Below are 15,231 nucleotides of genomic sequence, written 5' to 3'. Positions count from 1 at the left end.
TCCTGACTTGATTCACTTTGATATTGACCATCAAACCAAACAGGACCTCAACTACAGCTTACTCTAACCAATTTCCTATTCCCTTCTGAAAAAGATGATAGATGTATTCTTAAATAAATGAGGAGATTAAGAAGTGCTGTGCTAAATGAATCCTAGACTCTTGGCCCAGGAGTATGTTTCAGCGTCCTCAGAGAACTTACAGAAATGGCTGAATCATTGTCAGTGCACTTGAGAAACCCCGCAGAGGAAATGAGCTCCTGGAAAACTGGACACAAGCAAGTGTCATTTGGATTTATAAAAAGAGGAAGAATGTGTATTCATGAACTAGAGAGCACTGAGCTTGACATCTGTTCTGGGCAAAGTTCTAGAACAATTTTTTTTAAAAAAACAATAGCTCTGAGCACTTAGGAAAAGAAGTGGTAAACTTAGCATGAGCTCACTAAGAATAGTCCTGTCACACTAACCTCATTTCCTAGTGACAGAGTTACTGCACTGGGAGATCAGAGAAATAGAGTAGAAATAGTGTAACTAGATTTCAGAAAAGCTTTTGACAAGTTCTCTCATGATACCCTTGAGGGCAAGATGGGGGAAAAGCAGCCTAAATGATATTACAATTGTACAGACTTATGGCCAATGGACAATTAGTACCCAAAAGGAAATAATGATTGATCATACATTCAACAAATTGTTTTAATTCAATTAACAATTTTTTCCCAACCTCTTATGCTTGCCCTATGTCAAGGGCTAGTGATTCAAGTTTACAGAGAATGGAGGAAATCAGACTTGACAGCAGCAACCTTCAAATGCTCCACTTGGGTGATTTGATTTTCAAAAGTGTTCATGTAAACCTGAGATTATGTCAGACAAATAAAGTGTCTAAAATGAGTGAGGCAATGCCTCTGCTCTTCCCTATGTAGACTGCATTCACTTTCTGCTCCATACACTAAGAGAAACTCTGCATTATATCCTAAAAGGAGTGATCAGGATGATGAAAAGACAGCAATAAAATCATATTGAGAAGACAGAATGAAATATTAAAAAGAGAAAACCCACAGTTACTTTAGTGCCTTCAAAGAAGTAGAAGTGGGACAGAGCAGGAATTCCAGATGAGCTCAGAAAGGTGCTGAGTTTTCTACAAATGAATTTACTTAAGTGTGGACTGGAACACAAATATCCAGTGAGTGGCTGGAACCCATATCTTGCAATCTTAAAGTTTTTTTCTAAGTGTAGATTTTATAATCTCCCAAAGCAAAGATTCTACCAACCTCCTTGGTTCTTTATCCCATGATTTAACTATAAGCTACTATATTTTTTCAACTTATTTTAAATCATGAAACATATTGAAAATATTTTAAAGTACAGAAAAAACTGAACCAACATTCATATATCCACTACTTAAGTTTATCTAATTTGAACATTTTGCCATTTGCTTCAAATTACTTTTTACAAAATAAATTATAAGTATAGTTGTGTTTTCTTCTTCCCCACCCAGAGACAGCATTATCTTAAAGACAGTATGAGCTTGTGTACTCTGGCTACGATATGTTTTATTTTTATGCCATGTGTATACATAATAATAATAAATAAATTTGTATTTTTGTAAGGAAACAAATACGAAGGAGTCCAGTTTACTGGAAGAAAAGAGATAATGCTTAGTGTTGAATGATGGGTATGAGTTATCTAGGCTTTCTAGGAAGAGGAGGGTGTTCCAGGTAGAGGAAACAGCAGTCTCAATCTTACAGAAGCAAGAAAAGAGTTGGCAATTTCAAAAAACTGCAAATAAGTTTATATTGCTTTAGAGAAGAGGGAAGTTGGAAGTGTGAGAAGATGAAAACTGAGAAATCAACAAGGACCTGATTACAAAAGGCTTTATGCCAGAGAGGGACAGTTAAGAATTTTCATTATGAGAATAATATGATTTATATGCATGTTAGATAAACCTTGTCATGATGTGGTTAGAATGGGGTGGGGGGGGTAAAGACAGTGGGCTGGGAGTCAAGTTAGCAAGTATTGAAAAAGTCCAAGAAAGAGATGATGTATGGTGTTAGAGAATGTTCTAATTTTATTGGCTTATATGTAGCTGTTCAGTTTTCCCAGCACCATTTATTGAAGAGATTATTTTATCCATAGTATATTCTTTATTCCTTTGTCATAGATTAATTGACCATAGATGCATGAGTTTATTTCTGGGTTTTCTATTCTGTTGCATTGATCTATATGTCTGTTTTTGTGTCAATAACATACCGTTTTAATGTATAGCTTTGTAGTATAGTCTGAAGTCAAGGAGCCTGATTCCTCCAGCTCTGTTTTTCTTTCTCAACATTGCTTTGGCTATTTGGAAAAATCCCATTTGAAAAATGCCATTGGTAATTTGATAGGAATTGCATTGAATCTGTAGACTGCCTTGGGTAGTCATTTTGACAATATTGATTCTTCTAATCCAAGAACACAGAGTATCTTTCCATCTATTTGTGTCATCTTTGATTTCTCTCATCAGTGTCTTATAGTTTTTAAAGTACAGGTCTTTTGCCTCCTTAGGTAGGTTTATTCCTTATTACATTTGGTGCAATGGTAAATGGGATTGTCTCCTTAATTTCTCTTTTGGATCTTTCATTGTTAGTGTATAAAAATGCATAGCAAAGGAAACCATAAACAAAACAAAAAGACAAATTACAGAATGGGAGAAAATATTTGCAAACAATGCAACCGATAGGGAATAATCTCCAAAATATATAAACAGCTCACACAGCTCAATATCAAAAAAACAAACAAACAATCAAAAAATGGGCAGAAGATCTAAATAGGCATTTCTCCAAAGAAGACACACAGATGGCCAAAAAACACATGAAAATATGCTCAATATCACTAATTATTAGAGAAATGCAAATCAAAACTACCTCACACTGGTCAGAATGGCCATCATCAAAAAGTCTATAAATAATAAATGCTGGAGAAGGTGTGGAGAAAAAAGGAAGCCTCCTACACTGTTGGTGGGAGTGTAAAATGGTACAACCATCATGGAGAACAGTATGGAGGTTCCTTAAAAAACTAAAAATAAAGCTACAATATGATCCTGCAATCCCACTCTTGGGCATATATCCAGAGAAAACCATAATTCAAAAAGATACATGCAACTTGGAATTCCCTGCCTGTACAGTGGTTAGTGCTACACACTTTCACTGCTGAGGACTAGGTTAAATCTCTGGTCAGGGAACTAAGATCCCACAAGCTGTGCGGCGTGGCAAAAAAAAAAGATAGTGCACCCCAATGTTCATAGCAGCACTATCTACAATAGCCAAGACATGGATGCAACTTAGGTGTCCACAGACAGATGAATGGATAAGGAAGATGTGGTATATATATGCAATGGAATATTACTCAGCCATACAAAAGAATGAAACAATGTCATTTGCATCAACATTGATGGACCTAGATATTACCATACTAAGTGTAGTAAGCCAGACAAAGACAAATATCATATGATATCACTCATATGTGGAATCCAAAAAAATGATACAAATGAACTTATTTACAAAACAGAAATAGACTTACAGACATAGAAAACAAACTTATGGTTACCAAAGAGGAAGGGGGAGAGGTATAAATTAGGAGTTTGGGATTAAAATATACACACTATTATATATAAAATAGATAACCAATGAGGATGTACTGTATAGCACAGGGAACTATACTCAATATCTTGTAATAACCTACAATGGAAAAGAATGTAAAAAAAGAACATATATATGTATGTATAATTGACTCACTTTGCTGTACATCTGAAACTATCACATTGTAAATCAAGTATATTTCAATAAAATTTTTTTAAAAAGGGATGATGGAGGGAGTTTAAAATAAATCAGGATGAGGTGAACAGATTAAGAATAGCTTTAACACCGTTGTGTGTACAAGGGTGTATTTTTAAGAATGATGAGAGATATTTAAAGAATTTAGTGACCCACTAGATTTGTAATTATATTTCAGGGAATGATTTGTAACATGACATAATCTGAATCATTATAATAGTATACTGAATTATTAATAACATTATTAAGTAAGAAAAAATAATATATTAGCATAATGTTTATGAAAATTGTGAAAAACTCTCATATTACCATTGTACAATGAACAACTTTTGAGTTTTGTTTAAGATGCCCATTTAATTTCCAAATAATTCTTTATAGAATGATTCACAAGTAGTTGTATAAAGTTGGTTCTCATACACAAAGATAAGTATATATTGTTATCAAAAAATAAATTCTATCATTCTACTTATAATGTAGAACTATAATTAAAACATCACTTAATTAGTTCAGCTCTTATATAGTTTATTTCATTTCTTGCATTTGCCTTCATTCCCATGGAGAAGAGGGTATGGGGCAAGAAGATAGTGAATTCTACTCTTATGCCATAGGGATAAGGATGGAAACTTGAATGCTCCATTATCTCCCAGAAATAGTCAGAACAGTACTCCAAAATATTGGGTACTAGGACACAGATGTTCTCACATTCACAAACCAAACTAGATTTCCAGGAAGACCCATTTGGACAATTCTGCCTATTTTGCTTTCAATAGAAATGGGTTGTTGTTGTTAATGATGTTGTTTTGCATTGTGAAACTCTAAAATAATTAGTTATTTGTCTTCTACCTTTAAACCATTTAAATGTGTGCTGGATAGAGAAAGTATATGTAAGTAATATTTGTTTAAAATGGAAGCTGTTTCTTTCTTTTTTTCTTTTTTTTCTTTTTTTTTTTTTTGGTACAGTTTAGAGACAAAGAGAACAATGGGAGATCTTAGATGACAATTATCAAGAGGTATCAATTATGTAAATCAATTATGCTTTCAGCCTGATGGTAAAGAAAGCATCTTTTCCTTATAAAGTTGTTACTGCCTCTGAGGCAGTGCTTATTAAGGTCGAGCATGTATCAGAACCACACAGAGGGCTTATTACAAAACAGACAGAAGACCCATCCCTAGAGTTTTTGATTTAGTAGTCCTGGGATGGGGCCTCAGAATGCATTTCTAACAAGTTCCCAGGTGATGATGAGGCTTCACCCAAGGACCACTCTTTGGGAAGTGCTGCTCTAGGGAGATTTCTCTGACCCCTGAGACTGGGTACCTTGGTCCTCTATGAGCCTCCCTCCCCCATCTGTCTACCCCTCTTCTAGGATCATCACTCTGGAGTCTGATGGCTGATAACACATCTAGCTCCTTGATCAGAACTTTATGCTCCTTTATGCTACCTAAAACAAGTGCATGTCTAGTTTAGACACGTACTCCACAGCCCCTGGAGACAGCACAGGGCCTGCATGGCAGAGTAGTAGATGGTTAATAATTAGGTGTTGAATGATACTTGATTGATCATCCAATAAATGAAAATGTAAGTTTTGAGGAAGAAACAGAATGTGTGTGTGTATGTGTGTGTGTGTGTGTATTTGTGATCTGAAGAACTCAGAACAGTGATAAGGAAAGCGCTGAGTATTCAGGGAAGAAAAGAGTATTAAAGAGGCAAGGGCTTCCCTGGTGGTGCAGTGGTTGAGAGTCCACCGGCCGATGCAGGGGACACGGGTTCGTGACCTGGTCCGGGAAGATCCCACAAAAAAAAAAAAAAAAAAGAGGCAAGATATATCTAACTAAAGGAAAAATAAGAAATTAGATTTTGAAATTCACTTTAGCTACCATAGTGTGTGATGGGAATAAAATAATTTAGAAATATCACAGTAATAAAAGTGTACAAATGGTTTGAACATTTTCAGATATACTCTTTGGCCCACAAAGCTCCATCCTGTGTAGCTAGTAGAACTGAGAATCACCCCCATTTACCTGCAGCATAGCCAAGGGCACACCAGAGATTAAAGAGATCACCAACATCTTAAACAGAAAAAGAATTATAAGAAAAAAGTGGAAGAGACCTAGTAGGTCATTCACGTCTAGTCTCTGGAGTACTGCAAGATTAAATAAAGTAACATAGGAAAAAATTATGGAAATATACTCAAGAAAACTTAAGACTCTCTGATCCTCTAATTTTTAGTGCCTCACGAAATTCAAGGATTTATTGTCAACTCATTGCTTAAACCCCTATTCATCAAAAGAAATATATTCCCTATGGTCTGCATTAGAAATAGAAATAAGAAAGGCAGTGTAAAAAGTTGATTTTTGCGGTAGTAAATGACTTGCTTTTTCCTGTGTTCATGAATTTCTGGTTTGTAACCGTACTTATCCAAAATATTAAAATGACCTTCAGGCCAACCCCTTTACTTAAGAGTAAAAGGGGAAGGGAAAAATTTCTAGAAGTTGACCATTACAGAAATTACTTTCAAGGCATTTTTCTTTGATAGCTGCTGTTTCACTCGTATAATCATCCTTTTCTGTTGACAAGTTTCCAAGATTTTAATCTTGGATTGGAAATGTTACCCTTTCAGAAAGGACTTATATTGTCAGAAGCAGTGCCGTTGTGGAATACAGAATCATATATGAGAGCACTTGTTGTATTGAAAAATACACCATTGCTAGGAAAGGCATTTAAATGTTTAATCTGCTTGCTCATAAATCGCTTTCAATGTGCTCAAGTTCTTAAACAACATATTTAAACCTTTCTTATTTCTTTTATTATAGCTGTGTCATTTGCATTGCTGAACATGGGGTTATGTTGGCAATTCCAGATAAACCATCGCTTGGAGGGTTTATAACTGCAATTAAGTTTCACCCTGGCTTGGAATTCAAAGAGAAAATTTTTGTGAGCATTTTTTTAAATTTAAAATATATCTGATATTTTTAAGAAATGGTCAGATTGACAATTCAGGTTTACAAAGGGAAGCAAGTGGCCTAAAGCACTCAAAACTAACAAGGGCATTGGGAGACTTGGGCATGTTTACCTAAATTCACAGATTTGCTTGGTTGTTTTAGAAAAACATATTCATGGCATTTAAAAAAATTCTATTAACTTTATTTGGAGATTGTTGCTGCTCTTTATTTTAAATTAAAAAGTTATTTTTAACTGTATGGACAGCTGTTCTACGCCCTCTCAGTCAAAATATTTAAAATTCATCTAGATATCTATTTAACCTTGGGCATACACAGGCTCAGTGCTTTCATTCTTGCTGTCTTCTTATACAAAGCTAATACCAGTATCCTGTCTTCTACCTACCACCTGGAGTTGTTCTAGGGATGAAATAAGACTCAATTAGCTCAGATTTTTTTAAAAAAATAAAAGAGAAAGAGAGAAGTTAGTGTACGTGGACAGGAAGCCTTTGATTTGAGGATGAAACTGAGTTAGAAATATGAAGCAAAGAAGCATTTCTGAGAAGGAGAATTTGAAGGAGATTTGGAATAACAAAAAAGAAATTACAGGATGGAAGTTCAAAAGAGCGAAGAGGCCTGAGGACAAAGAAACCTTTCTCTTGCTCACATTGAGAAGTTCACAAATCGTAAGCATAATTTTGATACATGATACGTTTGCAAAAATCTCTGTCTCTTTACTCTGTCTTATAAAATGCCAAAGACAAATTCTCCTACCTGTGAGAATACAAAGTGCAATAGAGAGCAAGGTAAAAATTCCATCCTGCCACACTAAGAAGTCCAGGAAAAAGCAGTCTGAAAAGGAACAAGGAGCTTCTGTATCTAGCAGATTCTCAGACGAGATACCCTGAGGAACTCTTCTACTGAAAACAAAATATAAATAATATGTATCAATGAGCTGGTAAACGATTAAGAAATTCTCAGGGGCCAATGAATAAGTGAAAGAGGAAATCCAGGTTAGGAGAGCACTGAAGCCATCTTTCACTCTGAGGGTAAGAGAAAGGGTATAAGGGTAGGCGTTGTGTTATTATTCTTTATATTCTACACTTATTTTGTAAATATGCATTCATGTTTACTCTGATGGATATTTTCAATGTGTCACCTCAGTTACCCTATGTTTATGTTTCTCTGCTGTGTTCTGTGCCCCGAGGAAGTTGGTCTTTGGGGACTGCATCAAAATAATGCCATCCCTCTAGCTGCCAGTTGAGTTTGGCCATGACCGCAGATAGCAGATGAGGGGAGGGGTGTAAGGTTGGAGTATGTACTCCCCTGGGTCTTTCCCTGACAGCTAGCCAACGTTGGCTGTATTTTTTGCCAAAGACCATAACTCACATCAGCTACTCAACTTCTAAAAAAGCTCCCTGTTGCCCCTTCAGGCCTGGGTGTGGCAGCAGGGTGAGTAATAGTTCAAGGATGTTGTAGCCCCCATGAGCATCACAATCCTCTGTTGTTTTCTCTTAACCCTGCTCACACCTTTGTAGTCTCTCACTAACCATCATTAGTTACCCTACTTGAGAGAGCAGGCCCCTTGCAGGTCCCTGAACAATGTGGCTATACAATATTTAGGGGAGAAATTATTCTTAGAAAGATAAAGAAGAGTGGTTAAAAGTGCCAAATACTACAGAGATTGTATAAGTTTGGGGCTAAGAAGGAAAGAAGGGACATGGCAATAAACAGGCAACCAGTGACCCTGATTAGTAGGGAAAGCTTTGCAAAACAGTGGGGTTGGAAGCCACATCTAGAGGACTGGCTGGGAGGTGAGACACTGGTGTCAATTACAGGAGATTTTTCTTTGGAGAAGTTTGGCATTTAAAAGGAAGATAAAAGATTTTCTACTTTGAGGTGGTGAAGCCAACACACACACACACACACACACACACACACACACACATTTTCAGTTTAGGAATTGACAGAGAGAGAGAGAGAGATAAAGCCAGAGATGAAATTGCAAATTGAAGTGTCAAAAAGAATAACTGGTAGATGGGGTCCAAAAGGTAGCAGGAAGAGATAGAATCAAGATAATGAAGGAAGAACCTTTCTCCTCTGAAAAGAAGTAGAAAAAGAACAAGGATAAAAGAAGACAGAAACAAATCTGGACTTGAGAGGGACAGAAGTTTCAAGCATTTATTCTTGCCTGTTGCTCTGCCCTCCTGAAGCAGGAGCAACGAGGTTTCCTTCAGAGGCAGGGAGGGGTGAGGGGTGAGGCTGGAGGCTAGATAAAACTGGTAAATTTTGGAATAAGACTGTGGGCCTTGGAAGAGGTTGTTTTACTCTACTGAGTCACTGTAGCCAGCCCACCTTCAGTGGGGGGAGTCGGGGACAGCTACTAGAGTGTCCAACAGACATGTTTCCTTAGCTTTCTGGGAGGGGACTTATATGAATTTCTGTCCGCTTCCTTTGCCGTGCAGCTCTAACGGTGACCCAGGCTCATGTAAATCTGACACAAGGATTACAAATATTCATCAGGCATCCCAACAAAAGAAATGCGGCAGGAGCAAAAGCGAGGGAACAAATGAAAGCAACGGGAGGGGAGAAAACCTAGCAACCAGCAAATAACATCATCCAAATTCATCCTATGCAGTCACTGGTGGTTTAATAGGGAAGCAAAGAAAAGTAGGTTTGATGAGGCTTTGTGTCTTAATAAAACGTCTTTGAGGATTGAGGAAACAATGTGTACGGGGTGTTTTGTGTTCCTTCGTCATCAAAGGAGCGGGATTAATGGAAGCGACTCTTCTTTCTGGTGTGTAGCAATGTATTTATCACTATTTGCTTATATTCTGAGACCCGATGAGAACAGCTCCATCCCGTTGCCCTGCCAACCCTTCTCAAGTAAGAGGAGAGTTCAGACACCACTTTGTGTTTCATTGTTATACTCCTCCTATTGAAGCAGACCCAAATAGAAAAGCTACCCACTAATGGCAGTAAATGTCAACGTTGTGAACAACTTGTAGAAATGAGAAACAGCCTATGATAATCAAGCTATCTAAATGCAAGTGATATAAGCTTCAGAAGTTGTGGTCATTAATTTTTATAAGTAAAATCTCATTTTTAATGTGCCCATGGTGTGCCAAATGCAGTGCATGGAAGCTCTATCACTGAAGTGGGAAAAGGCAGGGAGTGCGCAAAGCTTCAGGCCTCCATTGGCTCTGCTTGTCTCCACCCACCTAGAGCAGTTGGGCTTTTACGTGTTAGGAACAGAGTCTTCAGGTAAGAATGTATTAGAGCAAAGGATTTTACAGCTGAAAATTTTGAAGATCACTGCACCAAAGGAACACACAGTTTAAAGGAATCCTTTGGCAAATCCTTCCCTAAACCAAAGAATTGTTTCCATTTCTTGTGCAAACGTTTATTGAGTATCTTTCCTGCATGAGACCCTGTTCTTTTCACTGTGATGAGTGTAAAGAAGTTAAAAATATAGGAGAGAAGAAGGAGAGAAAACAGAGATAGAGTGTGGTTCTTGAGAAGCATGAGTGTTGAGCACAGGAGAAGGGACTAGCCTCAGCTGCAGGAGTAAAGCCTTGTCCGCCACAACGAAAGAAAAGACACAAATGGTTTTTCTGAGAGGTGGGGTGGTGAATAGAGAGGGGAAAAACTCAGAATATGAGAAAATTCCTGCCTGGTGGCTGTGATCTACTTTATAAATAGTTCTGCTGCATTTATCCCACATTCATCAATTACCTACCATGTGCCAGACATTATGCTAAATGATGACAGACATAGATGCATAGACATGGGCCTGTCCCTTGGGAGCTTGCAATCCAGCTGAAGCAGTGAGACTACTGAAGCAGCAGATTTATGGCTACAATTAAGATAGCATGTGAGAAAACCCATAATACATGGGATAGAAAACAGATACTCTGTGGATACAGAAGAGATCACTTTTGACCTAGCTGACTGGAGAAAATCAAGACAGAGATGAGATCTGCTCTAAGCTTTTGAGGATGATTAGGTTTTCAACAGATGGAGGTGGTGGGAGCTGACTGACATAGGAGCGTTCTGTTTAATAACATGGTGATGACCTTTGTATATCACACACCATCATAGCTTGTGCTTCTTAAAATAAGGTACAGTTGTCTTTCAAATATGTTATCTCATTTAATCTTCACAACCATCTTGCAAGCCATCATTTAACAGATGGGAAAATATCTCTAGGAAGGAATTTGTCAGGAGTTGACAAAGTCAGAATCTGAATCTAGGTCTGAGTCCAAAGTCCATGTTCTGTCCTCAGCACCAGACTGCCTCTTCATTGATTCCTTTCCGCCATGTTTTTTTCTGCCCTGCATTCCCTGAACCTCTCAACTCACCTGCACACGATCAGCAATCACAACTTCTTTTAAAGAATAATGACATACTAAGAGACTTTACCATGATAGCAAATGTATACTGAAGGAACATGTACTCTCTTTTAAACTTTGACAGGTTTCCATTTATCATAACCAATTCAACTGAAAAGGTCTCTCTAGAGCCTCATTCCCACCACGGCTATGGTGTGGCTTCAAGATCCTTCAGGGAATCCATGTCTTACTCGTGTGAGGCTCTTCAGCACTTAACCCAGCGCCTCATGCAAAGGAAAAATCTAATTAGTGCTAATTGAGATGAGATGAATGAATGATGAAATATTCCCTTTGCTCTCAATGAATGAGCTGACGAAATTAAGTGGAAGGAACTGTCCTATCTGGCACTCTCCAGGTGTTAAACGAATCAACCAACAATGTGATTCCAGGATATGGATGGTGTTTGTTTCTCTACATATGGACTTGTTTGTATTTCAAGACCCACCTTTTCCATTCCCATTCAACTGGTATTTATTTAATTCTAATGACCACCTGTGAGATAAGATGCATTATCCTCATTTTGCAGCTGGAGAAACAACAGAGGCTCAGAAATAGTTTCATGATCTCCATCAATTCACTCAGCAAATAACTGCTGGAGACTAGATTTCACCGCAGAATGTTTGATTCCAAGTCCGCAAAGGAGAATTTATAAAGAGGTCTTAGAAGAAAGCTATTCCAAGAAGAACAAACTGATCTGTTCTTCCCAAGAGAAGGTTCTACATCCACCGGACCAGCAGAGAAAGCCGCTTTGCACTTGGCTTCGCCCAAGAGACATAAAGAGAAGACTTTGTCACAAAGACAATCCCTGCAAATGAAATTGGAAGATCCAGAAAACTGGAGAAAATAAAATACCGAGATTTAATTTTCTACCAATACATCTGTCATTAATCTTTTAAATGGATTTTATAAGAACTTTATTACACATAACTCTAGTCCTAAAATCTCAGATTTACAGAAGCTAAAATTTCCATAAAATATGAAATGTGAATAATTTAGATTACATCCTACTGTACAATAAATACACATCCCAGACAGGAAGAGATCTATAACCTCATTTTTCTCCTGACATCGCTGAGCAGCTTTTCATGGCAAAAAGTTTGCTGACTCCAGCAATTCCGTCAGAATCATAACAAAGCAAAGGGTAGTTCTCTTTGGCTAAAATGCCTTTCTGACCAAAAACAGCTTAGAGAGGAGGCTCTAGGGTCAGGCTGCCTGGTTTTTAAATTGCACATCTGTCATGTACAATCTGTGTGACCCTGGACAATTTAGGAAGCCTCTCTGTGTCTGTTTCCTCCTGTATAAATTGAGCGAGAATTGCTATGAGGCTCAAAGGAAAATAACATATATAAACTAATTAGCTTATTTCTAGGCACATAGCAGGCACCTAATAAATATATTACATATATTAGCTCATCTTCATTTCTCCCAAAGACTGGGTCAAATTCTTTAGCTGTCCTTTCATTCAGCTGAGCCAATGGCAGACGAGGCTTCCTTTGAAGCAATGGCTCCACAGAGATTAGCCTTAGAATCAGAGGCAGGAATTCAGAGGACCCTGCAAATCCTAATACATGTTTTTTAGTTCTCTGAACAAAAGCGAGCCCACAGCAAAGTTGCAAAGAAAAAAAAAAACATAGAAGCCACACAGCTGTTTCTAAAGTCATTGGGTACTCACCACAGGCTCTTTGCACACATTATTGCAAATTCTCTCAGTGATCCTGCAATTCAAAATAATTTAAAATTCGCAACTGAGGAAACTAAATCTCCAGAAAACCATATTAATATTGGGTGTTAGGAGCCAGAATACCAACTCAGGTGGGTCTCGTGACACAATTTAGTTATTTTCACTCCATCTACTCCACCCTTCTACTGTGCCCCTGTCCTGCTTTCGTTGTCCTTGCATGTCCCCCGAGAGCCCACTTCTTCACAGTCTCATGAGTAAGCTGAGACTCTGTCCTCTGGCACGACCTGGACTGGATTTGCCTCCTTTACAACCCATCTAAACTAATCTGCCCAGCCTTCTAGTCTTCCTTCCACATTCTTTCCTGAGGAACGAATAAATTCATTTTCACTAGGGCATTAACAGACATTAACAACCTAATTTTAACTCTCCTAGAATAGCAAGAATAATAGCTAACATATCCTTGTACTTAAAATGTGCATATTCTCAATGCTTATTCTGTGTGATCTCAATTCTCAGCAAACCATTTTACAGATGATGAAACTAAGGTTACTTAACTTACTGAGAGTCACAAAGTTCCCAACTGGCAGTTCAGAAGTTGTCCAGGACTGCCTGACTCCAAAACACCAAACTTAAAGAGCATTTCATGTTTAACTGTCGAGGTGCCAGTCAAAAACTGGAGAGGGGCCAGTGTTCTTTACGAGGTGGGGAAGGGAGGAGGGATGATTTCTTAGCCCATGTTTACAGCCCACACAGTCAGCATTTGGGGAAATTTTCAAGTTAAGGTTTTATCGTGACTAATATTCAAGTTTTCGTTTGGTTCCTTTCCATTCTCAGATATTAACTCAAGCATTAAACTCCCAAAATATGCATTTTTAATGATGAGGCCACTCTTGCAGACTGGGAGAAGAGTCTATACCACCAAGAACCTCTGACAATTCCAAATGCCTAGGTCATTGTTTCAAGAGGACCATGTGTCCCTGGAATGATGGGAGGATGTTGGAAGAAGGCTGAACGATGAGATCACACAAAGTCAGATTTGTTATCGTTTTTTTCTAGCAGACGGATGCGCTGCCTATATCAAGGAATAAGAAGATGAGGCAATCTCTTTAAAAAATACACAGAAAGGGGTTAGAACCTTAAATCTACAGTGCAAATTGTGCCACTCACCAAAGAACATGATAATGATGACGTTTGCAGGATTATGTCGTGAACAAGACATAACGTGGGGCTTTCTCAGGCAATTTAACAGATTCCGTTGATAATCCTTAGTGGTTTATTGCACAAGGTATGGTACCTAGTTGGGAGAAACCTACAAGGATATTTTAATAGGGATAGATGTCATATTATAAATTTGGATCCAAGGTCATGGAACAAAAGCAACCCTGAATTTGTAAAATGTAAGGATCTTCTCTTCACTCTACAATCATCTGCACTATGAACTCAGTCTTCATTTCTCCATCTGTCCCCATCTCACAGGGTGACTGAGAGAATCCAAGGGGATAATGTATCTGAGAGTGCTCTGTAGGCTCTGAAACACCACACTAACGTGGGATTATTGTCATCATTATTACAGTAGATATTCAAGACTCCTTCTAGCGAATGACCTTCAGAAATCAGAAAATAGTGCCTGGGGGGGAAAAATACAGTTTTTATTAATTCATGTAGGCTTTGTGCCAACTGAATTCTAACTCTAAAACTATTTCCTGTAATTATGATTTAGTGGTACCAGAAACAAATATAGCTGTCAAGTTCAACCACTTGCACGGAGAACGAATTAGTTCATAAAACGTAGTGGATTTTATCTCCAAATTGAAAATTTGGCCAAAGTCAGTAACAGACACTAAGTTGTTTGATTTTGTTCTTAGTAGGGTAAGTTTGGCTAGCTGGAATTTTTAGGAAAAAAGTAGCCATTAAGAGTAAGGTAATGTAATTAGAAGAAAAAATATGTAGGGTTCAGACAAGAGTCCATTTATGATATTAGCATTTTGATCCATTTTTTAAAGACTGTAGTTCTGTTTGGTCATTGATATCAGTTATTCCGATAACTTTAGTAGCAAAAGTATTACCATGCCTTACATCCATGCATTTTATTCTTCAGCTCAGGGCAGGGACCCAGGAGTCTCCATTGTTAATAAGAATTTCAAGTGCTTTTGACACAGGAGGTCCTCAGAATCACTGTTGGAGATCAGACATATGCACACTCAAACTAGGCTTCTGTCTAGACCAGGGCAAGGTAGGCAGCAGAAATGAGTAAAGCAAGCTCTTTGGGGACCATGGTGAAGAGAGGAAGCCTTGCCTTTCCTGCCGGGTGGAGCAGTTACTTAGCATAAGTCACTTTTGCCCCAAAGAAATAAATATGCAGTTTCCAGGTGTTTCAGTATTTTAAGAGGTGTCAAAGCCTGTATTTTTGTGTGTG

The sequence above is a fragment of the Aethalodelphis obliquidens genome, unplaced genomic scaffold, assembly GCF_003676395.1.
Source record: "Aethalodelphis obliquidens isolate GAN/ISIS:26980383/991018 unplaced genomic scaffold, ASM367639v1 scaffold64, whole genome shotgun sequence".
NCBI lineage: Eukaryota > Metazoa > Chordata > Mammalia > Artiodactyla > Delphinidae > Aethalodelphis > Aethalodelphis obliquidens.
The sequence above is the reverse complement of the archived record's forward strand: the minus strand, read 5'-3'. Positions refer to the sequence as shown.